The 27,933-nt window shown below is 38.8% G+C and overlaps 1 protein-coding gene across 1 annotated transcript in view; it reads left to right on the forward strand.

Moving 5' to 3' along the window:
- The window catches only part of RNF216 (ring finger protein 216), a 201,513-nt gene that overhangs the window by 140,257 nt on the left and 33,323 nt on the right, over positions 1-27,933 (forward strand). The window lies entirely within an intron of this gene.

Consider the following 27,933-nt stretch of genomic DNA (forward strand, 5'->3'; position numbering starts at 1 on the left):
GGATTCAGGAGGACCTGAGTTCAAATCTGGCATCAGACACTTGACACTTGCTAGCTGTGTGACCCTGGGCAAGTCACTTAACCCTCATTGCTCCCGGCCCCCCACCCCCACCCCCTAAATATTAGAAATGTAAGAGGAACAAATGTCAAACAGGCTGAAGACTTCTATATGGGGAAAATAAAAAGGGCACTATATGCTGAGAATCCGACAAAACTAGTTTGCCCATTTCATTTATCAGGAGCTATTTATTACGTGCCTTCTGTGTTCAGGAGACTGTGCTAGGCATCAAGGATACAAAGATAAAATGAACCGCCTTTTTCTACCTCAGGGTGGTACTTGGTTCTGGTGACAAGGTATGATACACTGATAAGTAGATAATTGGAGGGAAGAGAAAAGTGTGCAAGACAAGGAATTCATTGGAGAACTACCTGTGTAAAGCATGGAGATACAAGGTGGAAAGTCACATCTGGAGAACAGAACAGCAAACAGGCTAGTTTGTCCACAAAATAGAATGCAAGAAACGTGGCTAGGCTTGCGCTTTACTTTGCAAATAAACTGGCCTATAAAGGTAGGTTTGAGCTAGAACGAGGGGCCAATTCCAAATTTGAGTTCTAAATTTTAAATGTCTTTACTCTCCAAACGACAAAGGAGATGAATAAAAATTAATTTTGAATGAAATTTTGATTCTAGCTCTGCCACTCTTTCTCTTTAACACCAGATGCTTTGTTTAGCCTCTAGGCCTCAGTTTTTCAATCCATAAAATGACATAGTCTTTTTTTTTTTTTTTGCGGGGCAATGGGGGTTAAGTGACTTGCCCAGGGTCACACAGCTAGTAAGTGTCAAGTGTCTGAGGCCAGACTTGAACTCAGGTACTCCTGAATCCAGGGCTGGTGCTTTATCCACTGTGCCACCTAGCCGCCCCCCCCCCTTTTTTTTTAAAGTGAGGCAATTGGGGTTAAGTGACTTGCCCAGGGTCACACAGCTAGTAAGTGTTAAGTGTCTGAGGCCGGATTTGAACTCAGGTACTCCTGAATCCAGGGCCGGTGCTTTATCCACTGCGCCACCTAGCTGCCCCTCTTTATATTCTTAGTTTTGGTAATTCTTGACAGTTTGTGGCTGAAATTTATTTTGGAAACATAAAAAATGTCATTTGGCATGTAGTAATCAAGATGCGTACCGTTTAGGGCCCGGTGTGGGTTGGGGGGTGGAATTGAGGGAAGCTGACATCAGACAATTTAAATGAATTTTAAGAATTGTGAAACAGATTCTAAAGATACTGGTATTAATTTAAAATAACCTAGCTTTTGCTCCATTATCTTTTTTACATTGGACATTACATGAATGTCCTTGCTTAGTCATTATGGCTAACTCCATTTTAATCCAAACTAAAACAGTGGAAAAAGAAGAGTAACTGCTTCACATAGGGAAATGATTTGTCATTTTGCTAGGTGAGTGCTTGTGTACTGTTTGTTACTCCTTAGTCATTGGCTGTTAGCCCACAGTATCCTGTCCTATAGTCTTAGGAAGGTAAGTGCTGATTCTGGGCATTGTGTAACAAATGCCAGAGAGAGAACTGGTCATTAGACTAGTCATATTCATGTGTTGATGTGATTGAGAATGAGCTCTTTCCTTTTATTCATTTATTAGCGAGACAGCAATCAAAGAACACTGGCCACTATTTTGTAAGGCAGTTGGGAATTACCCCCAAAAGCGGCCAAAATGTCCATACTCTTTGATCCAAAAATTCCACTGGTAGGTATATGCCCCAGGGATGTCAAGGACAAAAAGAAAGGCTCCAATTACACCACAGTAATCAAAGCAGCACCCTTTTGGTGACAAAGAACTAGAAACAAAGTAGATGTGCTTCAGTTGGGGAATGGATAACCAGGTATAATGGAATGTTACTGTACAGCAAAAAAACTGAAAAATTCAAAGAAGCATGGAAAGATTTATGAACTGATACAAAGTAAAGTACACAGAATCAAGAATGCTTTACACAGTGACTACAGTACTATTCACTGGAAGTAAAAACTCCCCAACAAGTAAATGCCACATAATTATAATTTATAGACCAAGAAATCTGTCCCTGATGAAGAATTGAGAAAATATATCTCCATTCTTCTTTGCAAAAATTGGAGCTGTGAGGAGACCAGCAGCTTTTGCTGAACTATGGTTTGGTTTTGATTTGGTTTTGGTTTGGTTTTTTGCCTTTCTTTTTTATTCTTTATTACCAAACACAGCTGTCTGTGTAGGGAAGTAGGGAGGTATATATTCATTGAAAAAGAACCAAATGTTCCTCTGACTGTGGACCTTGTGCCTTCTGTCTCTTGCTGAGCTCAGTATGTCCCCTGAGAGAAGGCAGCAGGTGGCCAAGTCCCCCATCTTCCATCTTCCATCTTCCCCAGAGGACTTCCCCCAGTTCAGGGAGTCTGTTGCTTCCTGCTGCTACCTCCTCTCTAGCCTCTTCAGGTGAGAACAGGAGGCAATTATTCCTTGTTCCTTTAATGTCCTGCTGGGCACAGTATGTCCCTTAAGGGAAGGCGGCAAGAAGCCGGGCCAAGTGTCTTCTGTCTTCTGTGCCAGCACAAGACAAAGTCTGCTTCCTAATGCTGACCTGATCTTCCAACTTGGATATGGAGAATTTCTGGTGCAAAGAGAAGGAGCCTTCCCTTTGACCTTAGGTTTTACATTTCCTGCTGTACTTACTTCCTGTGGGAAGAGGAAAAGGAAAGTTGTTGCCTGCCATGCAAGTTTAATTTCTGACTCCTGCTATGCCTTTTTGCTGCCTAATCTCCAGCCTTCAGAGGGAAAAGGAGTATTGAAATGAGGCCTCCCATCTAACTATCTATCTTCCAACTCCTGCTGCACTTGTCTCCAGCTCATTCTCACCTCTTTTGGGAAGAAGGAATTGTGCCTTCCACTCAGTAATGAGCATTCTCATACCTGATCATATTCTTCATATCCCAGTTGATTCTGAACCCCTGTACGTCCTCATCCAAACCTCATATCCATCCCCCTCAACCCTCCCAACCCAGTTTCAGCCAAACATCACCCAGCCTTTCTGTTTGGCCCATATGCAACAAACTTAATTTCATCCTAAATATTTTCCTCTCCCACTATTATTACTGTCTGCTAGCTATTACTGAAACCTGGCACCCCTCAGATAACACAGCTTCCCTGGCCACCCTTTCCAGTATTTGGTTGCACCTCTATTCATACCCCCAGCTCATTGCCTTTACTTCTCTACTTGTGCTGCTGAACGAAGGTAGAGGAAATCATAAACCATTCTGACTGGGTTCACTTCAGATTTATTACACAACTTCATTTGGGCCCTCACTGCTGCCAGGCAGTCCTACTCTACCTCCCTTATCGACTACTTATCCCACTCCCCATAGTGACTCTTCAAACCTCCTTATCGTTACCATGTCTCCCCATTCCACCATCCTCTCAGCTGAGAACCCAGACTCATATTTTGTTTTTCATTTAATTTTTTAATTTTGTTATTTTCCAGTTACATGTAGAGATAGTTTTCAACATTTTTTTTTTAAGTGAGGCAATTGGGGTCAAGTGACTTGCCCAGGGTCACACAGCTAGTAAGTGTTAAGTGTCTGAGGCCGGATTTGAACTCAGGTACTCCTGACTCCAGGGCCGGTGCTCTATCCACTGCGCCATCTAGCTGTCCAACATTTGTTTTTATAAGATTTCTTGTTTCAAATTTTTCTCCCTCCCTTCCCCCCTACCCAAGACAGCAAGTAATCTGTTATAGGTTATGTATGTACAATCACATTAAACATATTTCTGCATTAGTCATGTGATGAGAGAAGAATCAGAGCAAAAAGGAAAAAACCTCAAAAAAGAAAAACAAAAACAGTTTGGTTTTTTTCTGGATTTGGAGAGCATTTTCCATCATGAGTCCTTTGGAACTATCTTGGATCATAGTATTGCTGAGAAGAATCAAGTCTATCACAGTTGATCAACACACAATGTTGATGATACTGTGTCTAATGTACTCCTGGTTCTGCTCATCTCACTCTTCATCAGTTCATGCAAGTCCTTCCAGGTTTTTTCTGAGAATCCTTCCCAAGTCCTTCAGGGTATTTAGAAGATACCTCTTAAAAAAATCTTCCTAGTGCTAAGAGAGTATGCTAGGAATAACAATACTTCAGGTAACATTTATGAAAAATTATTAAATTGTGTGTACTTTGGTATTTTCAGATTTGAAGTTCTGTATGTGTGAAAATACATACACACAAACATTTTCAAAGTGAACATAGAGTTAATTGCACAGGGGAAAAGTTGCTGGCAGTTACAGCTAGCAGCCATGAGAGGGCCCCATAGGCTCATATTTAAATATAGATACATTCCACACCTCTTTCTTTTCTGATTCTTCTCTGACTAGCATGGGGTCACTCACTGTATTTGTGCTTAGAGCTAGCCAAGTCCTCTAGTACTTCATTCTTATGTCCCTTTTAGCTCTCAGCCAGTGATCCTCTGGTCTTATGACATGGCATCTTTAGTTTCTCAGAGGCTGTGCCCCTAGTTCTAGCAGGTTCTTCCAAGCTGGAAAAAAAGCCTTGTGTGCTAGACTTTGTTTTCAAACACCAGTGTAGCTAAATTTTTTCAAGGCTTATCACCAGATTAGCTACCAGGTGATGAATTTTTTTGGCCAAGGCAACTCTGAAACTACCAAGTTGTACAAAGGTTGCAAACTGAGTGGGTGAAGGGGGTATGGACGTGAAGCTTTATGTTCTTTAAGTATTAAAATCTAATACAACTGGGGCAGCTAGGTGGCGCAGTGGATGGAGCACCGGCCCTGGAGTCAGGAGTACCTGGGTTCAGATCCGGCCTCAGACACTTAACACTTATTGGCTGTGTGACCCTGGGCAAATCACTTGACCCCAATTGCCTCACTAAAAAAAAAAAAAAATCTAATACAACCAACATTACAATATAGTAGGAATTCAAGCAAGTTTACAAATGCTCACTTAAAGAAATGGGGAAAGGATAAAGAGAATGTTTTTCAACAGTATTAGTGTTAATCAACCAATCATTTTCTGGAATGAGGCAATTTCTAAAATGCTACAACAGCAAATTTTATACAATATTAAAAGAACTGTGAAGAGACAGGAATAAAGTATGTCCTCGTGGAATTATATGACCAAAGGAAAAGATAGAATAGTCATGTGGCAAGAGCAATTGATAACAAGTGGATAGCTCCACTGCCCTCATGATTTAGAGAGAAAGCAGAAGAAGACTTCCAACATGTGTGGAAACTTCTGTGGCAAACTTTGGGGATAGTATGGCTAGGCTAGAAACTCCCAAATATGTGAGATCTCAGATGAACTTGTGTTGATGTGCACATTCATGTTTTGTGTTTTTATTTTGTGTTTTGGAGAGGATGAAGGGGAGTTGTAATTGGGTGTTGTTGTTTTTTCCCTTTTTTGTGGGGAAATGAGGGTTAAGTGACACAGCTAGTAAGTGTCAGATGTCTGATATAAGATTTGAACTCAGGTCCTCTTGAATCCAGGGCCCGTGCTTTATCCACTGTGCCACCTAGCTGCCCCAGAGATGTCATTCTTAACGGTGAAAGAATGACAAATGGTACCCACTGGAACCTAGGAGTAAAAGGAAAAAGCCATTCCCTTTCCTTGCTTTTTCATTATACTGTACCTTGATCTTGTTGTTCAGTACAAACACTGGTCTAATTTTCCTTAGCCTGACCCTTATCCTTTTAAGGCTTTTGTTGTTGTTTTTCTGTTTTTGAGAAAAACTTTGAGTGAAGATAGGCAAAATTAGGTTCAGATGGAGATTAGGAAATCTTTTTAGTGTGTGATATTATCACAATGGAAGGGACATGGTCTTTATTAAGTTTGTGAATATTCTTTGTACAAGGACCAAAGTCAGAAGCAGAATAAGTAATGTTAAGTTATATTCAGGCTTTTTAATCTCATAGCTACCTTGTTTGCAGTTAATATAGCTCATGTAAAAAAACCGTCTTCATGACTCCTCTTAGCTTATGTGTTGAGAAAAACCCATATAATGTTTTCTAATAACCCCAGATTAAGATGTGTTCTTTGTGAAATGAGTGTCATAGTGTGATTCTCAGTGTAGGCATAATAAGTGTTTGGCATAAATGGGGAACAGCCTAGTAAAGTAGAAAGAACATAGGATCAAAAGATTTGAATTTCTATCAGGTATCTTTAAAATTCATCACAGGTTAGGTGTAATTAACAATTCATTACAATGTTCAAAATTGGGTGAGGTCATTGAAGAGTGCTTGACATACTCTGCTTCCTAAAATTGTGGGAACTGGATATAGGATATGATTATATCCACTCATTCTGTTCAGATGTGCAGTGCCCTCTGATTGATCCAGAAGTGGCCACAAATATTAAAGATCAGCCTTGAAATAAATATTGGGTGTGGAACAGTGGTAGGTAGAAGGGAAGAAGGGACAGGGGTTAAGAACCTGAAACTGTGATGTTCATTTTTCTTTGTTTAATAACTTCACTATTGTGGAGTGCTCTTGGGCCTCATTCTCCCCCGCAATTGTTGGGTCCATGATGGAAACCTTCAATAAGGGTAGATGTGTACATTTTGCTTAGGGTTGCTCTTTTTCATCAGACTCTTCAGCAGAAATCAGAAATATGTTTTGCTTCTTTGTACCTTGAGTCCCTTTTCTAAACTGTGAAATAGTCAGATTTGTTACAGTAGTATTATTGAAGTCATAGTAACTTAAGAACACTTAAGTAAACATAATACAGTATGGTTGGCTTTACAATGAGATGCATTGTATTGTTTGACATGGACATAAAGTATTAGTAAAGGTTATAGCTGAATAGAAACAGTTCATATTATTTTACTTTCGAACTTAATTTGAAGTGGGTAGTAAAAGATCTCTCAAGAATCTTTTCAGACTCATAAACTCAACCATGAAAACCAGGAAAGTAGGAGTTTGTTTATTCCTGATTTTATATAGCCCTTGCCCCTTCTTAGTTTAGTATTGTTGTCAGATTTGTATAATGGAAAGTTTGCACAAATTTCTAAACAACATAGATAGAAAGAATACTTTTCTTTCTTTTCTCCCGGCTGGGCCCCCCCCTCCCCCCAGGCAGTGAGGGTTAAGTGACTTGCCCAGGGTCACACAGCTAGTAAATGGCAAGTGTCCAAGGCTGGATCTGAACTCAAGTCCTCGTGAATCCAGGGCTGGTGCTTTATCCACTGTACCACCCTACTGCCCCCAAAAGAATACTTCTGAGGTGAAAGGTGGCAGTGTTAGTTTCTCTCTGTGTGACCCTTATAACTAAGAAAATGTTACTCACTACTTAAGTGTTTTGTACTGTTACTTGTTTTTGTATGATATCCTTTGTAAATCAAAATTGGCCTAGGATTTTATTATGATTGTTGGAAGTTTCAATGTATTTATACTTAAGAACAATTTCAAAATGGTCAATTTACTTCTCCCTTCAGTTGTTGCCATATATGTTCCTTAATATAATTGATTTACATAACCTGTGACAGAAAAGGAGATGAACCTTCATGTTTGGGAATATATTTTCTCAAAGATTTTTCCAGGCATGATAATTTTCAGAGAGAGAAAGTATCCTGGATAGCAGATTTATCCATATATTTTATATACTATTATATACTATTCTGTAGTCAGAAGTTTTTCAAATCCCTCAGACACCTACTTCTCTCTTATCACTTCCACTTCCTATGTGACCTTGGGCAAGTTGCTTAATTTCTCTGGGACTTGAGTTAATGACCTCTGAGGTCCCATACATAATCCTTGACCAGATCTCATTACCTCACCCTAGGACTTCTTAAACTTTTTCCACTCGCAATCCCTTTTCACCTGAGACATTTTTATTCACCCCTGGGTATATGGGTATATAAAATATATATAAAATACAAAACCTCTTACTGTTGCCAAGTTTTTTGTGACCCCTCTGTCCACATTCAGCTACTCGACCCCATATGTTGGGGGTCCCATGGTTTAAGAAGCTAGACTTTAGCCTAGATTATTGCAACAACCTTATATCAGTTTGCTCTTTCTTTCCCACTTCAATCCATCCGGGAAAGCATTGAGAGCCTAATCATTATGTCAGACCTGTGTGCAAAAAATGTACAAATGACTTCCTAGTCTGTCAGGTTAGTCTCTACACAAGCAGAGCTCATCCTTAAACTATTAAATTAGCTTCCAACAGGAAGACCCCCTCATTCTCAGTTCCTTTATTGACATCTTCCATTTCTATCCAAATCCAGTCTGACCCTCACTACCTTCATAAAAGCTTTTGTAGCTCATGCTTCTCTTTCTCTCATCTCTAAACTCAAACTCCAACTCTAATTCTGAGTCTCTTTCTACTTGTTTCATGTATATTATTTTTATCTCCACAAATAGATTATAAATTCTCTGAAACCAGGAACTGACCATCGTGTTTCTGTATCTCTCACAGGTACAACTCATTGTTGATTAATATATCATTCACTTAGCTTCCCATGTAGTTCAAATAGTAGTAATGAGGTCCATCATGCAGGTTTGGATTCCTAACGGCCAGAGAAGTACTCTGACGTTGACTGCACCTATAACTTCTATTATTCACCTGCAGACAGGTTAAAATGAAGACGGCTAAGCTCAACCTATAAGCCATTACAGGAAAAACAGGTCTCTTTTCATGTTCTATAAATGCAGAGTGGTTTCATCTTCATATCTCTTCAAAGAATATCACAGATGTATCGCTCCCATTTTAGGTTTTGATCGGGTTCATGAATGTAATCATCAGCCTTGTTGAAGAAGCTAACACAACTAAGTTACAGTGCCTTTGAGGACCATTCCATAGCTGAACCACCCCCAGGTCTACCCATTTAGACATTTCAAACTAGATAGCCTGTACACATCTTAAACTCAGCATGTCTAAAACTGAACTCATTATATTTTCCCTCAACTCCTCCCACCTTCTTAACTTCCCTATTTATTGTTGGAAAAAACCACCACCTTCCCAGTCACTCTGACTTGAAACCTAGGTATTTTCCTTGATTCCTCACGCTCTCTAACCATGCCCCCCCCTCCCACACACACACACACACACTTCTGTTGCTAAGTCCTGTCAGTTTTTACCCTCATAACATCTCTTGCATATTCCACCTTCTCTCCTGACACTGCCACTACCGTGGTAAAGGCCCTTATTATCTTATGCCTGGACTAGTGGGAGAACCTGCTGGTTGGTGTCCTTGCCTTAAGTCTCTCCCTAAACTCCAGTCCATCTCCCACTCAGTTGTCAAAATGATTTCCTTTTCTCTCAGATCTGACCATGTCAAACACCTCCCATCCCAGCCAAATTCATTCAGTTCTGTTGATTCCCTATCATTTCCAGAAGCAAAGATAAAATCTTCTGTTTGTCAGTCAAAGCCCTTCACAACCTGGCTACCTCCTACCTTTCCCAGTCTTCTTTCACCTTCCCTTATTCACTCTTTGATGCAGTGACACTGGCCTCCTTGCTCTTCCTAGAACAAGAAACTCCAGCTCCAGACTGTAGGCATCCCTCATTCCCGAAATACTCTATTTCTTCATCTCTCCCTCTTGGTTTCCCCAGGTTTCCTTCAAATCCCTGCTAAAATTCCACCTTCTACAAGAAATGTAGAACAGTAGGGAATGCTCATGCCTTTTCTCAATTGATTCTCTTCAGTTTATCCTGTATGTATCTTGTGTGTACATTGTTGTTTGCATTATGGCTCTCCCATTAGACTGTGAGCTTCTTTAGAACCGTGACTGTCTTTTGGCTTTTTTTGTGTCTCTAATACTCAGCATATTGCCTAGAACATAGTAGACACATATAAATGTTTATTGACTGACCAAGATGTGTACTGTTGAGGGGAAGTGAGACTAAGTGATAAAGTATTTATAGATTAATACCAATTCAGTTAAAGTACAACTTACTGAACAGTGGAAAGAAGTCACTATTACAGCATGCCTTGTTCATGGCAGGCTGGTAGAATCTCCTATCTTTTTTGTTTCAATGGGTGGTTGCTTTGCTTCTCTTCATTGAGCATGATAAATTCCCCAGGTAGATGTTTCCCTAAAGTAGAATTATTTGTTATAAATCTGTGTAGAAAAAATGATAAGCAATGTAGATTGAGTGGTAATTGTTTCCTAAGGCAAAACTATATTTAAGAATAGCTGGGCTCCAGCCATCTACATCTTCATTAGGTTTGCTCCATGTAAACTAACCTCTGAGGCACAATTTTATTATCTGTCTTTCTCTAGTGAGTTATGACTTTTGAACTTTACAGCATTTCTGGATGACAGAGGGGATCAGTAAGTGTGAAGAAGTTCCCAGGTTCTCTTAGCTTCTAGAATTGTAGTAAATGTTTTGCGATCATCACTGAAGGCCATAAGTAAATAATTTGTCCTTTTGGGGGAATTTTATTTAGTTGTAATCTACTTTCTAATAGAGCAAAAGCAATTATTACTGGATCTGTACCCAGGCTCCAGGCATAATGCAGTGTTTATTTCCCAAATTTTCCCATACTTGAATTTGTAAACACAGCACTTTACAGTTGTGAGTGAGTGGAGCAAATTTCAAGTAGCCTTTCCAGAGGAAGGTTTTTATTAAAGAGCTATTTTTGGTATCGTTCTTTCTCTATACCTTTTTTCTTTTCTTTTTTAGGCAGTTGGGGTTAAGTGACTTGCCCAGGGTCACACAGCTAGTAAGTATCAAGTGTCTGAGGCCGTATTTGAACTCAGGTACTCCTGACTTCAGGGCCGGTGCTCTTATCCACTACTCTATCTAGCTGCCCCGGTATCGTTCTTACCACTAGAAAAGTTAGCATTGTTGTGATGGTTCTCTGCTAGGTTTGTTGTTGTCATCATTGTTATTTATTTGGGGGTGGGGGATTTAATATAAAGTAAAGAATGGGGGAAGCTAGGTGGTACAGTGGATAAAGACAGGCCCTGAATTCAGGAGGACCTGAGTTCAAATCCAGCTTAAGACTTTTGATACTGACTAGCTGTGTAATCCTGGGCAAATCACTTAACCTCCATTGCACCCCCCCCCCCAAAAAAAAAAAAAAAGAATGAAGGAGTATGGTTTGTAGTGAATCCTGTTTTGTGGAACTTCACAGAGTTCCTCTGGGGGGAGGTAGGTATAACTGCATCTAGTTTCCTTGTGTGGCCAGGAGTTCAAGTTCCTTCTTTCTTCAGAGTAGGTCATTTAACTGGAAGTAAGACTCCATTCTGTAAGTAAAGCTTAGAGATTTAAAAAAAAAAAAATGGAGATTTTTAAAAGCTGAAAGAAAAGTCTTGTATTTTAATGGATGCAGTTATCACATTTGTTAGAGTTTTTGGTGTCGGAATTTGCTGTTTGGAATGCTGTGTGCACAAGAACAAAAGGAAAATAAATGTAAGCTTGCTTTGAGATCAGAGTGATGCTGGCAGCAGAGATCTTGACAAGGAATCTCTATTCTAAAACTCTTTTGAAGATTGCTATTTTACGGATGGGGTATTTGTTTCTTAAACTCATGTAACCAGCCACACCAGAAAGTTAAACCAAAGGACCAACAGAACAGAGTAAAAGTATCTTCATCAGAAATGCAGCTTGGCTTTTCTTTACAGTGGCCCCAATATGCCTTTTGGGGATTTTTGTTAAAGAGAGAAGCCCAGATGCATCTGCACACCTGCATAATTGGATAATTCTTGACAGTTGTGAAGTCTGTATTTTTTTTTTAATAAACTAGTATCATACTGATCTGGAACTTTTTTTCATGCAAATATTTTCCCTAAAAGTATATGTAATGTTTTAACTTTTTTGGTGGGTCCAGATCTCTGATTTCACCGATGTTGGGAAAAACCATAAAGAAACTCCTTCTACCAATGTTTATCAGATACTATTCTGAGTTATAATTTAATTCATATTTTACACAACTCTCTTTCAAATAATAATACATCCGGCCATTAATTTGGATCAAAGTTTAGGTCTTAAATGGAAACAAAAGTTGTGTTATTAGTCCATCTCCCTAAAATCTTTCTTAGTTTCTTACTATTAAACCAATTAATTGGCTACCACTGTATTGAAACCAGGTAGAATGTTGATAAAACAATCACCTAGTGGTCCTTGTTCTTTTTTAGATCTCCACTGATTGGCAAAACAAAAGTTGATCATCTAAGCTACTAGCCCCAAATCCACTAATGGCTTGCATCATTTTTTTTTTTTTGCATATAAGGTATTTTATTTTTTCCGTTACATGTAAAGATAGTTCTCAACTTTTGTTTATACAAGCTTTACAATTTCAGATTTTTCTCCCTCTCTCCCCCCTCCCCTAGACAGCAGGTAATCTGATATAGGTTATATCTTTATATCTATAGCTATACATATACATATAGATATATATCTATACACACACATATATATACACATAATAACATTAATCCTATTTCTGCATTAATCCTGTTATAAGAGAAAAAATCAGAGCAGTGATGCAAAACCTCAAAATAGAAAAAAAAAACAACAGCACCCAAAACAAAAAAAATAGTATGGTTCAATCAGCATCTATACTCCACAGTTCTTTTTTTTTTTTTTTTCCTTGGATTTGGAGATCCTCTTCTATCAAGAGTTCCCTGGAACTCTTCTGTATCATTGCATTGGTGAGAAGAATATAGTCCATCACAGTAGGTCAGCACTCAATGTTGATGATACTCTGTACAATGTTCTTCTGGTTCTGTTCATCTCACTCATCATCAGCTCACGTAAGACCCTCCAGGTTTCTCTGAACTCCTCCTGCTCATCATTTCTTATAGCACAATAGTATTCCATTGTATTCTGGCTTGCATCATTGAACCAATTGCCTGTTAAGGTGAAAAAGTGTATCTCTAATGTGGTAGAGACTTGAAAAAATGAGTTAGTTTATATTCAGAAAGTTTCCTAAAATAAGACAAACCAGAAAAGCTTGCCTTCTGGATCCCCATCCTGCTGTATCTCTCCACCATTCTTCTGATCTGCCCTTCTATAAATGGAGTGAACAGAGAGGCCTCAATCCACTGCCCTTGGAAGAGCTCCGTAGGCAAGCATCTTCTCTTTGTATGCCTTGCTTAAAGTTTGTTAAAAACATAAGTTAGGTGCTGTTTCTAGTGAAATTTTCCATATTTTTAGTTTCCCAACATTAGAAATTCTCCACATGAACTCTTTCACCCCACTGCTGCTCACACTGCATGTACCCTTTTCCTCCTGATGAGGAGCCTCATTTGCAGTTCCTTTCTAAATTATTTTTCACATACATGCTCTGGAGCCTTACCCTTTTTGTTCACATTTTCTTTGTGGGGGGATTAATTTTTAACAGAATGTGAAAGAACACAGGCATAGGAAGCAACTCTCCAAGCAAGCCTGGTGTCTCAATAGCACCACAGAGATGCAATAGGCAGCAGGCCTCCTAGTTACAAAGCAGGGTAGTGAAGAGGGCCCCCTTTGAGCAGTGATGGGCGCCTTAGAAAAGGGAACTTGCAGCCTTTTAAAACATCAGTCAGCAATGCAGCTTTTTGTTTTCTTGTCATGCTTGATAGGAAATGATAAAGGACATTATAACTCCCCTATTTACATTTGTGCAGAATTATTGCATTTTGGAGTGGGTAATAAGGAACAAACCACATTGAGGCCTTTCATTTCCTTTCTGCTCTATAGTTTGTTGCTTCATACCTGACAAAATGGTGAGTAAGTCTAGTTTTCTCATTTTTCTTATTAAAGGAATCTTGAATATTTCAAGAAAAGGCACTTTAGAAATCCCCACTCCTTAGACTGTCTCACATCTGTCTATGACTCTGTGACCTTGGTCAGATCTGCAATTCAATGGATGTAGCTTCCACTTCAGTAGAAGGCTGAATGTGTGTGAAAAACACTGCAGAGGAGGGGAGAAAAGCTATAAGCAAACAAATCTTTTTGTATATTTTGTTTGACAGTGTACCATGAAAAGTAGAAAGATTTTAACCTTAAAGAAATAGCTGTGTTGGGTTTTTTTTTTCTTGTTAAGAAACTTCTAGAGGTCCCTTGATGAGAGGATATGCACTTAAGTATTTTAAAAAATATTTGACAATTTTAGTATGTACCCTAAAAGCATTCGAGTGAAGTAATTAGCTCTTTCCTTTCTTCACTTCCCTTGGGAGACCCAAGGTACTTTCTTGACATCTTACTATGAAACCTATCTGTCAAACAGGAACGTTGATTTTCCTCCAGACACCATCCTTGTGTTACTGAAGATGTATTGTGTGCATTTTAAGGGATTTCCTTTTAGCACCCTTTCAAATTTCTCTTCTATTTTCTCTTCTAAGCTATTAACTCCCTGTGTTAACTCCTGGTTTCTGCAATTGTTGTTCAGTTGTGTCCGATTCCCCATGCTATTTGAGGTTTTCTTGGCAAAGATACTAGAGTAGTTTACAATTTCCTTTTCCAGGTCATTTTATAGATGAGGAACTGAGCCCAAAAAGGGTTAAGTGATTTGCCCAGGGTCACAGTTAGTGTTTGAGGCCAGATTTGAATTCAGGAAGAGGAGTCTTCTTGACTCCAGGCCCAGTACTCTATCCACTGTGCCACCAAGCTGACCTTCTATTAGCAAGTACCTAATGCCACAAAAGTCACTTCTGCTTGAAAATCACTCAGTAATAGTGAGAACCCACTATGTGTAGACCTACTCTGGAGTTATTTTGTAGCTCCAACTAGCTTTCAGACATGTCAAACTGGATATCCAGTAGACATCTTAAACTCAATATGTCCAAAATAGAACTAATTATTTTTGCCCCTAAATACTGTCCCCCACCCCGCCACACACACACACACACACACACACACACACACACACACACACACACACACACACACACACACACACACACACTGGATTCCTCGCTTTCTCTCATCCACATATCCAAACTGTTGCCAAGGTCTGCTGATTTCACCTTTGCAACATCTCTTGAATATGCTCTCTTTTCTCCTTTGACACTACCACCGCTCTAGTGTAGGCCATCATCATCTCATACCTGATTATTGCATAAGCTTACTGAGGAGTCTGTTTGCCTCAAGTCTCTCCCCATTCTGATCCATCCTCCATTCAGCCACTAAAGTGATATGGTCAAATCATCTCTCGCTCTCTCTCTGAATTTTAGTGGGTTTCTTATTGCCTCCAGGATCAAATTCAGAAGGCTCCGTTTGGCATTCAAAGCCCTTCCTTCATACCCTTGTTCCTTATTACCTTTCCCGTCTTCTTATACCTTACTCCCGAATACGTACCCTTCAGTTCAGGGACACTGGCCAAAAACAAGTTGTTATAAGAATTCAATCTCTTGGCTCTGGGTATCTTCTCTGGTTATTCCCCATGTCCAGAAACCTCACCTTCGAATATTGACCTCCCTTGCTTCCTAAAAGTCCCAACTAAAATTCTACCTTCTACAGGAAACCTTCCTAACCCTTCTTAATTATCCAGTGCTTTTCCTCATTTAATTATTTATTTATCCTATATACAGTTTGTATATATTTATATGTTGTCTTCCCCATTAGATTATGAATTACTTGAGGACATGAACTGTCATCAACACTTAGCACAGTACCTGTCACATGTAGTTACTCAGTCATGTCCAACTCTTTATGTCCCTCTGTGGGGTCCTCTTGGCAAAGATACTGGAGTGGTTTGCCATTTCCTTCTCCAGTGGATTAAGGCAAACAAGTCACACAGCTAGTGAGTGTCTGAGATTTGAACTCAGATCTTCTGGATTCCAGGCCCAGTGCTTTATCCACTGAGCCATCTAGCTGCATGGCACATAGTAGGTGCTTATTAAGCTTATTTATTTATTTATTTATTAAGCTTATTTACTTATTTATTAAATGTTTATAAAGTATTAAGTGGTCCCACAAGCCACACATATGGGAGGGGGAGAATTCATTAATTTATATTCAAACTTGGTATGGTAAATAGGAAGTATGAATCAATGAAGAAGGAACTGACTCACATCAATTGGAATTGGTATAGAAAGAGTTTACTGCTGTGATATTCCTCAAAGTGCTTAAGGGTATGAGGGATGATGTTTGACCAACAAAGATATCCCAGATAAGGTCAGAGGTCACCAAGAGAAAACAAAAGAATGTTTATTGAGAATTGGTCACTATGTTTATGGTAGAGAAGATTGTATAATTGGGTGTGGAAAGCCTAAAAATTGCCAAGATCAAGAGTTTTAGTTTGATTAGAGTGGGTAAAGGGAAGTGATATGTAAGGTTTTTAAAAAATCTGTACTTCCCTTCCCATTCTAATGCTCTTTCTTTCCCTTCATGAGGCTTTTAGATCCCATTCTCCTATTCCAAAATGTTTGAAAATAATTGCTCAACTATTTGGAACTATGCCCAAAGTCCTATAGAACTGTAATCCCAAAGACATCCCCAAAAAGAGAAAAAGACCTTGGGGCAGCTAGGTGGCACAGTGGATAAAGCACTGGCCCTGGAGTCAGGAGTACCTGAGTTCAAATCCGACCTCAGACACTTAACACTAGCTGTGTGACCCTGGGCAAGTCACTTAACCCCAATTGCCTCACTAAAAAAAAAAAAAAGAGAGAGAGAGAGAGAAAGACCTATTTGTACAAAAATATTTCTAGCAGCTCTTTCTGTGGTGGCTAAGAGTTGGAAATCAAAGGAATGCCCATCAGTTGGGGATGGCTAAACAAACTGGCGTATATAGTCATGGTGGATGACACACAGGATGACTTCAGAAAGGCCTGGAAAGACTTACATGAACTGATGCATGGTGAAGTGAACAGAACCAAGAGAACATTGTGCACAGAGACAGCAATACAGTTTGATGAAGAACTGTGAAAGATAATAATACAATGATCCAAGATAATCCCAAAGGACTATTGATGAAACGTACTATCCACCTCTAAAGAAAGTACCAGTATTGATGTAACAGACTGAAACATGCTATTTTTTACTTCCTTTCATTTTTTTCTTCTAACCAAGTTTTCTTGTACAAAATGGCAAATGTGGTCATGTATTACATAATCATACATGTATAACCCATATCTGTTTGTTGCTTCAGGGAGGGAGGAGGAGAGGGAAGGAAAGAGGGATAAAAATTGGAACCCAAAATTATAAATAAAAATGTTTATTACCAAAAAAAGAAAATTATTGCTCAGTTAGAGAATAAAATAGCAGTACACTAAATATAGTCTACTAATCATATGAGTGAATTAAGATTGTTTTTCAAATATGTAACACTTTATTACTTTAAGATTTGACAAAACTTCAGAAATAGTATTACTGTAGAATTTTCCCCTATAAAACCTTGATACTTTTAGTCAGAAAATTACTGATAAAAATCACCTATCAAAAATGAAGGTAAAGTGATAAAATGTGATTAAAATTAGCTTAGATGTCACAAGTTAAAACTCATCAATAATTAACAAATTTAAGCTAAGGGTTATCTGTTGCTCTCATGTGTTTCAGCAAAACTCAAAACTTAGGCTGTTTCTTTTCATTCCCTAGGAATCCAGGAATTTTCTCCTGGGCAGAGTCTCCAGTAGTCAGCTCTAGGATAGCTAGAAAAATAACTAAAGTAGTTAAAACAGTTTTACAAGATAACACTGATGAGCTGGAATGTGAGAATCTCAACAAAAGGGCTCTGTTTTCAAAAGCTTCCAAAGTTCGTAGTATAAATGAGAAGTCCTCACCCATCTGGTAGCAAAAAGAATATGATGGTTAACATCAGGCCTTTTGTCATAGGCTGCCAACCTCTTCTGTATAGTATGTAATTTCTCATTAAAAGTAAGGTTTCAGGGCAGCTAGGTGGTGCAGTGGATAGAGCACTGGCCCTGGATTCAGGAGTACCTGAGTTCAAATCCGGCCTCAGACACTTAACACTTACTAGTTGTGTGACCCTGGGCAAGTCACTTAACCCCAATTGCCCTGCCCCCCCCCCCAAAAAAAAGTAAGGTTTCTCTATCCTCTCTCATCTTGGTGTCTTTGATGTGGGATGGAATTAAGGTGATCAAATTGATCGTGAGGCATCCCAAAGGAATTACAATACTCAGTGACTCAGTTTCCCAAGTTTTATTGCAATACTGTGAGTAACCACAGGGAGAGAACCATGGAGGTGTCTCTCGAATAGGGGGATGAAAATTATTATATTTATAATCAGAAAATAATTGATCATCTCCTCATTATCCTAATCTCCACTTTAGGGAGGTACAGGGGAGGGCCTATCCTAATTTGGAGCTTCTGGGGGCTTAAGCCAACCCCTGAGGCAGGTACCTTTTTCCCTGGAGGTATGTTTTTGAGGTTTACATGTCCTAAGGTGAACCTAAGGACACATTTGGTCCTTTCTGCACATGTTCCTTAAAACATACCTCAATTTGCTAAGGTAAGAGTGTCTCTGTTTTTTTGGTCTCTCTTTACTTAGGCCTGGTTTCTAGGTGTCCTGTCATCTAATTTAAACATTTCAGTTGTTGATTACCAGTTAGGGTCTCTGTGACCTGTCTCTGTTGATGGTGTGAGGGTTGATAGTGACAAACCCTCTCAGTTACTGTAAGAACACAAACCTTAGTTTCTCTGTTAACCTATCAATAGTACCTAAAATGATCTGTTAACCCTTTTAACCTCCTCCATCATCTTAACACATAATATAGTACATGTCATAAACATTTTGAAAAACTCGTTGCTATTTCCTACATAAAAGAACATGATCATCAGTTTCTTATTATCTTAACATGATTTTGCTTTTCTTTAAATTAAATACTCCAAGTCTTTTTTGGTCAAGAGATAGAACTCAGGAATTGAAAGCTTTGAAATTAACTTAGGTTCCTGAAAAGACATTTTAAATTATTAATAAGGACTTTCATATCCCATCACCTTTTCTTCTGGAACAAAGGGGTTATGAATCACACAGCAAAACAAACTTGATTATAAATTTTACTTCATTTTGCAGAAATGAGTTATTTAAATTATTTGCTTAGAGGAATCATTAAGCAGCAGTTCTCATACACACACACACACACACACACACACACACACACACACAACCACAGAATTATTTTAGTTTAAAGAAGCTTAGTCAGTGTTCATCATATTAGGGAACTCATTTCAGAAATAACTCTGATTTGTCCCGTAGTATACCATTCTCTAGCACAGCTTAGGATGTGTTACATAGCAGAGTCTTTTACAAAATAGCAAAAAATTTTATTGGTATCTTTCATTTTTATGTAACCTACATTTTCCAATATATTTCTTTGCCATTACCCTGATTAATGAACAAAAAAATTCCATCAAAACTAACTAACATATAAAAAATATCTGATTATCTGCAGTGTTCCATATCCATTGTCTCCCACTGCTTCAAAGAAGAAAGAGAAGCTAGTACCTCTCTCCCTCCCCCCCCCCCCATCAGAGCCTGTCACACAGTAGGAACTGAATAAATGCCCACTGATTTATTTGATTGGATTTTATGCCTTAAAGCAGCTATGAGAATCAGCAAGGGTTAAAGTTCCAAGGCACACAGGACAATCAGTTTGGGCCTAGTAACAGATAATAGGTACTAAAAGAGATGTAATATGTCCAGTCTCCTTGCTATGACCTCTTGGGTAAGGTTTTTATGGGAACCTGTGTTAATAGGAGAATTCATAGTGTAATTGCATTGAGTAGATAGCCCTTGGGCCATCAAGACAATTAAATTATATTTAGGATAGCAGGAGTGTGTGTGTGTGTGTGTGTGTGTGTGTGTGTGTGTGTGTGTGTGTGTGTGTGTGTGTGTGTGTGTGTGTGTAATGCATTTTAGAAATACTGCTATCCAAAATGGTTAAAATAAAAAACGTTTTAGTGTTTAAAGGCCTAAGCTTTCTGCTATCCAGAGACCTCATTAGTCAATTCTTTTTCCTGAAGATCCTTGATAGGCCTAACTTTTGCTATTAGTGGAATTCCATGGATATTTTACTCTGTTGTTAATCATCATCATCATAAATATGAACAAAGGAAAACTATAAGAAAAATATGAGCCTTTTTTTTTTTTTTTTTTTTGGTGAGGCAATTGGGGTTAAGTGACTTGCCCAGGGTCACACAGCTAGTAAGTGTTAAGTGTCTGAGGCTGGATTTGAACTCAGGTACTCCTGAATTCAAGGCCGGTGCTTTACCCATTGGGCCACCTAGCTGCCCCGATATGAGCCAAAATAAAGTAATGAGCCATATCACCCAACCTAACTACCTACCCAGTTTCTTTAAAGGACACATTCCAATACTTATCACTATGCATACATACTTGATGGTGGTAATCTAGTAAAATAAGAATGTTTGGGTTTTATAAATGGAAGATAAATCCAGCAGATATATCTATATATTTTTACCATGGAAACTACAAAACACGGATGAAGAGACTTTCTTAGATCCATGTCTTGTCTCCCCCTTTGGAATGTGAGCTTCTTGAGAGCAGGGACCATCTTACTTTTTTCTTTGCATCCCCAGGGCTCCAAGAGAATAGGACAAGAGTTGTGTCAGAAGAATCTGTGTAATAAATCTGCATGCCAATTCCGTTAATGTAGAATGTAGTGCTCTGACCTGGGGATTGATGAACTTTTAGGCCTGCCCACATAAATCTTCTTAGCCCTTTTTTCATAGTATCCCCTACTTATCTTTTACACTGCTCTGAAAGAGTTACCGTCTAAAGAATCCAGTTAACAATTAGATAGGTAGCGATTTATTCATATAGAAAGTTTTTCCTTTTGTCCCCACTGACTTCACACTTGGTGATTCTAAGTGGTTTACCTTGATCATGAGGTCACAGACTATATTTAGCTTGTCTATATTAATATCCATCAGCTTCTGGTGAAATTCTAACATTGCCTTCACCTGCATTTGGCTTGGACCAGTCCTTTGCACTTAGATCTTTTTATACCCAATGCTAACAGTCTTACACATAGGCCAGTTACCTTTGCACTACACAGTGGCCACAGACTTCATTCCTGACTCTGTCCAGGCCTCCATGGGTCATGAGGGAAACCGAATTGAGATGCTGATCCTAACAGTAGTTGGTAGCATTTTATGTTGAAAGGAGAAACAAACAAAAAAAATTGCTTTAAAAAACATGTTCTGCAAGGGATCTTATACCCTCAGCTTATTCCAGGAATCTGAAAGTACAGCCCTCAGTTTTCCCTTGTGTGGGTGCATCTCCCTGGGTGCCATATTCTGGCATGCTGATGTCGCCTAGTGTTACCTGAGAAGCAATGAGATTCGTGGCTATCAGCTATCAAAGAACATCAGATACAGTTAGAGATTAAGGAAACACAAAGCCTTTTCTTGGTATTTAGAGGTGTAAATGAATCTCAGATGCACTCTATCCAGTGTGTAAGTTTGGATCTTTGATGGGAATTCCTAAATAAAGATACACCTGGATTCTTCATGTTTTTATGATTTTGTTTCCAAATTTTCAGAACACATTTGTCAGATTTGATTCCTTTAGCCAGATCTTAAAGACAGTAACAGGTAGGTTTTTGAAAACTATCATAATTTTGGCAAACTTTTCACAGATCTGAGCTTAACATCAAAAACCTTGGTACTTTCTAAGCCCAGGATATTATTCTCTTGAACTAGTTATACCGCCTTGAGGTGTTATAATTTTTATGTAGTCAGCTCTCAAATCTAGCTTTTGTCTATAATTTGCTAAGCTATTAATTCAGTAAGAGCTAATTGATTATCTTTGTATTTCCCCTGTAATCTAGCACAACGATTTGTTGTTATATAGCACACTTAACAATTAGTGACCAGTGAGGCTGTTACCCCGAATCATGCAAATGGCCTGTAGGTGGCTAATGTGGTCATAAACAAATATAACATACCTTAATTAGAAAATCAGTTCCACAGATCTTGATTAAGCAGCTCTAACATTCAGTGTCTGTCATTGCTATATTCCTGTGTGGCAATCATTCATTTATTAAGTATGGAAAGGAAAAGAACAGGAACAGAGATTTTGACCTGGAAGGAAGAGGCTGTCTGGTCCATTTGGGCCTCATCTTTTAGAGATGAGGAAGGACTGAGTCCCAGAAAAGCTAGTCACACAGGTGATGTCACTGGCCTCTGACTCCAAGCCCAGTAATCTGGTGGGATCTTTTATAGACTCTGGTAGAAATCTACCTTTAGTTTAGAAATTTCTGATTATGCTAATCCACATAGGCTGTTCCAGGAAGAGCTTACACTTTGCTGGAAGTCCATCACCTCAAACACTAGTTTAGAAGCATAATTGTATTTACTGAAAATACTATTGAAATAGCCAATATTGCCTTTCTTTAGTTGAGATCTTATTGCCCTATTCTCAGAGTCATGTAGGGATCAAAACATACAGGAGCCTTTGCAGTTTATAATCCTTAGGGGGCAGCATTAGCTGAGAAACAAATTTTGAAGTAGAGGGAACTTCCAGTTCTTTGGTTTTCCTCCAGTAATAGGACTTGCAGATATCTTCCCACATGCCTTGAAACTTCTCTTTGTTGTTCAGTAACCATAATGCATGCATATGTGGTCAGCGTAACATGTTTAAAAGATATCTAAAACTTGCCCTAGAAAGAAAGTAAAGTGAAATAAATCCCCACCATTGGAGTTGATAGCATTTTTATATTAGAATCTTTTTCTTAAGAACCTTTGATAAGGAACAAAGCAGGAACATAGTGTAGGGGAGGGAGTCATTGATTATCATTTTGCTTTATCAATAAAATGAATATCTAGAAATCCCTGGGAACTTTGGGTGGAGGCAGGGATGGGAGAAGAAAATGGAGTAGTAAGCAGGAGTACTATGGGAAGTCTTTGCTGGAGTGTTACTTTTTAAAACTTCTCACACCTGAGTCTTTGGAAATAGTCGTTCTTGCACATTTCTTTCTGGCCACAAGCACCTCTTTTGCAGTTAGTTCCATTTCTTATCATTCTTGCCATAATTGGGTATGAGTAGAGATGTAGCATTTAGAAGTAGTAAGGGAGAAAGTTTTCTTTAAAAATAGGAGAGAGGGGTGAGGACTGAGGGGGAAAGTGAGATTACATTTTTTTAATGTGGCCACATACACATAAAGAATCTTAAAATGTGTGGTTTACAACTTTGTTCACAGAATTTGTATACTTTTGTGTTTGTAGAGATGTGTAAGCTTCCCTCCTTCTCTCTCCCTCCCCCTCATCCTCATCTCTATCTCCCCCTCTACACTCCCTGTTCTCTCTTTTTCCCTCTCCTCCAACTTTAATTTTTGAGTTGGAACTGGAACATAGAGCAACCAATTTTTTCCTGGACCTTCATGTCTTTATCCTTTCCCTCAGGCACCACATCTAATTCTGCATTTTATTCTCATTATCTCGAAATCTTTCCCCTTTAACCTATGTTTAAATTTTCACCCAGTACATCCCCTTCAGTAAGTTCCCCTGCCTTACTTGACTTCTTCCCCATGAAGTCCTATCCCTATCTTACTATAAGCAACAACTTCCCCTTGACCTCTTGTCCCAGTCTGTCTGTTTTTCTTGGGTAGTAACTTTGATAAGAAATATAAAATATTAAGCTAGAAAGGCCCTTAGATTATATCAGATCTAACTCTCTCATTGTACAAATGAGGAAACTGAAACTTTAATAAGATTTAAAGTGTTGGAATGAAAATTACAGTTAGTAGCAGTCATCTCTAAAACCCAGGCCTCCTGTGAATGAGAATAGATTCATAGATTTGTGAATGACATCAATATCATTATTGTCTCTTTGACCTAAAACAGTTTTAATTATTATTTTGATGGAAGACTTTTACCATCTCGTTATCTTAAGCCTTTAAGATAATTAGCCAGTATTGATCTCTTTATTTCTAGCACCTTAATGGGAAAGATGTATACACCTATACTCTATGATTGTCTGTTTTTATATGTACAGTGAAAATGTACTTTCTCGGGGAAGCTAGGTGGCGCAGTGGTTAAAAGCACCAGCCCTGGATTGAGGAGGACCTGAGTTCAAATCCTATCTCAGACACTTGACACTCACTAGCTGTGTGACCCTGGGCAAGTCATTCAACGCTCATTGCCCTGACAAAACATTTAAACATTTCATTCTGCCAGAAATGCCAATCATACACTCAGATTCCCCTGTGGTTAAAGGGTTCTTTATCTTCATGTGGTATAATGCAAAGCTTCTTAAACTGTGGGTCTCAGCCCAACATGGAGGTCGTGTTACTGAATGTGGGGATGGAGAAAAATTTGGCAGTAAATGTTTTTGTATACCTGTTTTATATACCTATATACCTGGGATTGTATAAAAATTTCTCAGGCAAAAAAAGAGGGTCTCCAGTGGAAAAAGTTTAAGAAGTCCTGGTATAAAGATCCCTGAACTTAGAATTGAAGCTCCATTTACATGCCTGCTACTAAGTGAGCTGTATGGCTGTGGGCAAGTCATTCAACCTCTCTGTGTCCATTTCTTACTCTGGAAAATGCTACCTCGTGCAGTTGTGAAGAAAAGGCTTGTTAAATGCTGTGTGAGCCGTCCTTAGTGAACTCCCTATCTTGTCTTTCCTTGTCTCAGAACCTCCATCTTTTCTTCTTTTGACCCTTTCTCTGGAGGAAGAAATGGAGGGGTCTGACTCCTCTTATTGTGCCCTTCACATCTCTTTTTCTCTCAGGAGTTTGTACCTTTTGCTCACTTTATCACACTCTCATCTTCAGTCTCTCCCTATCTATTGGTCCCTTTCATGCTGCCTACAAACATGCTTAGGTACCCACATTGTTTTTTTGGGGGGGGAATCTTCGTTTGACTTTGTCATCTCTTTAAGATACCTTTGTGTTGTATCCCCCTCTTAACTAATAAACTTGTAGACCAGTTCTTTTTTTTTTAATGTAAAAACAATTTTTAACATTCAAGAAAACACAGACCACCCTACCCCCCCCCCCCCAAAAAAAAAAAGAAAGGTTGTTGTTTCATACTCTATCAGTTCTTTCTCTGGAGGTAGATAGCATTTTTCTTCATAAATTCTTCAGAATTGTCTTAGATCATTGTATTACCGAGATCAAGTCATTAACAGTTATTGTCAGATATTGCTGTTACTGTGTAAAGTCTTCTGGTTCTGCTTACTACTTCACTTTGCATCAGTTTGTGTAAATCTTTCTAGGTTTTTTTGAAAGCATCTTGCTCATCATTTCTTATAGCACCGTAACATTCCATCAGAATCATATATCACAACTTGATCAGCCATTGCCCAATTGATGGGATCCCCTCAATTTCCTCAGTTATGAGGTTTTGTTTTTTAGGGGTTTTTTGGTGAGGCAATCGGGGTTAAGTGACTTGCCCACCATCACACAGCTAGTGTCAAGGGTCTGAGGCCGGATTTGAACTCAGGTCCCCCTGAATCCAGGGCCAGTACTCTTATCTACTGCACCACCTCGCTTGTCCCCCTATGAGGTTATTTTTAATGACACTAATTGATCATTGTTTTCTTCTCAGTAACTTAAGTGCTGAGCCTTCTTAAATATTTCCATGAATTTGGTATATTCTGCTTTCTATAGTGGTCATTGAGTCTTTGAGTTTTTATTATGTTCATATTTATTGAATAAAAATGCATTTCTGCTTAATATTGTTCAACATTTATTAGGTTTACAAATAAAATTTAGGAATGCTTGAGAAAGCAGAGCTCCATTTTCATAAAAATAAATACTATAATTTAGGGAAGTGAAAGGAAAAAAAAATAATTCCAACAACACAACAGGGAGGGTTCTGAACATTAGGTTTTTGTACCCTGCATTTTGTTTGTCTTATTTTATTTTGTCAGTTTCATTGCTTAGATAAGTTTTTATTTTTCCTCTTTTAGATCAGTCTTGTAATTTATGGTGTAGGCAACTTCCAGTGAAGAAAATATTTCTCCCAATGCAGATCAGCAAATGTTCTACAACTTAGTTTTAGATGGTTGCCTAAGGGCAGCGGTGTTAAATGACTTGCTGAGGCTTCGCTCAGGCTTGGAAGAAGGGATGCTGTATACCCAAATCTTCTGACTCCAACCCTTCCCGACTGTCCACTATCCCATGCTGCCCATCTCCTACATAGTTTTTAGAAAACTTTTTTTTTTTTTGCGGGGGGGGCGGGGTAGGAGGTTATAGTTTTGAGGAGTAGAATTCCTGAATCCTCCCACATCCTTACACAGGGAGTTCTGTATCAGATTGGTACAGAACCTTGACAGAATCAGTATCATGTGCATTTGAGCAATACATAGCTCTTCAACCAGCCTCTCCTGGATCACTTCATCTTTATGTGCCTTATCTGTAAAATGGGGTTATTATTCTTCCCTTACACACACACACACACACACACACACACACACACACACACACACACACACACACAAATTGTATGGGTTCATTATTCTAAATTGCCTTGAGTGCCAAAGCAGAGCAACATATAAACACCAACTTGTTTTTTAATCATTATTCCTGACAGCTGATTTGGTTAGACTTGTTTTGGAGTTTAGTATTCATTCATACCAGCTCATCTATTCTCCAGCTGTTGTTTATCCTAGTGTTTCCGGAACTATCAGGCACATGGTATTTTTAAAGCTGATTTTATGTTGCTATACATTTTGATGGGAAATAATTAAGTGCATAATATTGTTTTGGTTTTAGTCATAACAGAGATACGGAGAGTGGACAAAGTGCTGATAATGCTTGTAAGAAATAATAGTTAAGGAAATAATAAATCATCGCTGTCTAGGGTTAAGTCATCCAAATACAAGAAGGACTTTATTGCTACCATTCCCCTCACCCTTCCCTTTAACATTCCTTTCTGCTTTAAGGAATATTTGCTATTCCAGTGCCACATAAAACCACTTACATAGATATCTTAAAGTAGTTTCTTTTTCTTTTTTCTTTTTCTTTTTTTTTGGGCGGGGGTGGGAGGGCGGAAAGGGCAATGAGGGTTAACTGACTTGCCCAGGGTCACAAAGCTAGTAAGTGTCAAGTGTCTGGGGCCAGATTTTTTTATTATTATTTTATTTTTGCAGGGCAGTGAGGGCCAAGTGACTTGCCCAAGGTCACACAGCTAGTGTCAGGTGTCTGAGGCCAGACCTAAACTCAGATCCTCCTGAATCCAGGGCTGGTGCCTTATCCACTGTGCCACCTAGCTGCCCCAGTTTCTTACTTCTTAACCCTAAATTCCTATGGCATCCAAAATTCAACATCAGTTAGTTTAGGGCTAATGCAAAAAATCCCTGGGCTGTGAACCATTTGGGAGGAACTCATTATAGAATAAGTTGTTAGAATTTGATTCCTTGGGCTATGGGAGGAAGTTCTTGAGAAGGATAATGACATAATCAAAATGATATTTTAAGAAGATTACTGTGGTGGCTTTGGCATAGGATAAATTAAAAAGAAAAGAGCTAGAGGAACTAGTTGGGGAATTATTACAGAGATGATAAGGACTAGCAGGATAGTCAAGACCAGATAAAGTGGCAGGTAAAATAAACAAGAGAAGATGAATCTTACATTTCTTTTTTTTTCTTTTTTGCGGGGCAATGAGGGAGTGACACGCCCAGGGTCACACAGCTAGTAAGTGTCAAGTGTCTGAGGCTGGATTTGAACTCGGGTCCTCCTGAATCCAGGGCCGGTGCTTTATCTACTGTGCCACCCAGCTACCCCCTGAATCTTACATTTCAAAGAAAGGATTTACAGGACTTCAGCCTTTCTGGAAACTGGGCCTTAAAGGGTATCACTAAATTAAATTCATGTCATCTATGTGGGTGTCAATAGAAATCACAGATGAGTGGTTAAAGTCAAAAGAACAAGTATTTGTCTGAATGAGCCAACTTGCAAAATGCAAAACAAAACTGAGAGGTGAACAGGGAAAATAAAGACTAGAAGTAGGCTCCCATGTTTTAAGTTTGGATGACTGGAGGGACCTTAAAATTCTAACATTCATTCTTTGGATGAAAATCCACATTCACTT

Source organism: Dromiciops gliroides, chromosome 1, assembly GCF_019393635.1.
Source record: "Dromiciops gliroides isolate mDroGli1 chromosome 1, mDroGli1.pri, whole genome shotgun sequence".
In the NCBI taxonomy this organism is placed as follows: domain Eukaryota; kingdom Metazoa; phylum Chordata; class Mammalia; order Microbiotheria; family Microbiotheriidae; genus Dromiciops; species Dromiciops gliroides.